Consider the following 585-nt stretch of genomic DNA (forward strand, 5'->3'; position numbering starts at 1 on the left):
GCTAGCAAATAAGAAATGTAATTAAAACTAATTTATTCAATTATTCAGGTAAAAAAGTAAACTAAAATAAAGTAAAATAAATAATCACCTGTCTGGGCACAAAGTTCTTCCCCTTGACAAAGACCTGGTATGACGGGCCCCGTCGCCTTCGACTAGTTAACATCTCTTTGTCTTTTTGGTGTCTCCTGTGCCTGACACTCAGCACACCATTGGTCATCCCCACGGCAAGCGCTTCATCATCAGGCTAAAGGAGAACCACAATAAACAACCCTTTAATTCAAGTGCAAATGAAAAATCACATTTATAAGTTTATATATATATTTATAGATTTCTTTGTGTGAATGAACTAAACATACCGCAATAGCCATACTAAGGATGGATGCATCACAGTCGAAATTATGTACAACCTTATAAGAGGAGTTATACACTTTGACGTGCCTAAAATGAAAAGCAACCAAAACAAATAAACCCAACTTTCTCACCACAGGCTCACGAAAATGCACAAATGCACGTATAGCATTTCTTTACTATGATTCACACACCTGTCCAGTGATCCTGTGAGCAGTTTGTTGCCTACAGAACTCA

General features: G+C 37.4%; 1 long non-coding RNA gene across 1 annotated transcript; it reads right to left on the bottom strand.

Annotated features, from left to right (window-relative positions):
* Positions 1-81: 81 nt before the first annotated feature.
* On the bottom strand, positions 82-585 carry LOC107682244 (uncharacterized). Its single transcript, XR_001633426.1, has 3 exons — positions 543-585; positions 357-438; positions 82-244 (listed from the first exon to the last, which is right to left on the bottom strand). It is a non-coding gene; the product is annotated as an uncharacterized LOC107682244 (long non-coding RNA).

This window comes from Sinocyclocheilus anshuiensis, unplaced genomic scaffold (assembly GCF_001515605.1).
Source record: "Sinocyclocheilus anshuiensis isolate Anshui unplaced genomic scaffold, SAMN03320099.WGS_v1.1 C31931372, whole genome shotgun sequence".
NCBI classification, from domain to species: domain Eukaryota; kingdom Metazoa; phylum Chordata; class Actinopteri; order Cypriniformes; family Cyprinidae; genus Sinocyclocheilus; species Sinocyclocheilus anshuiensis.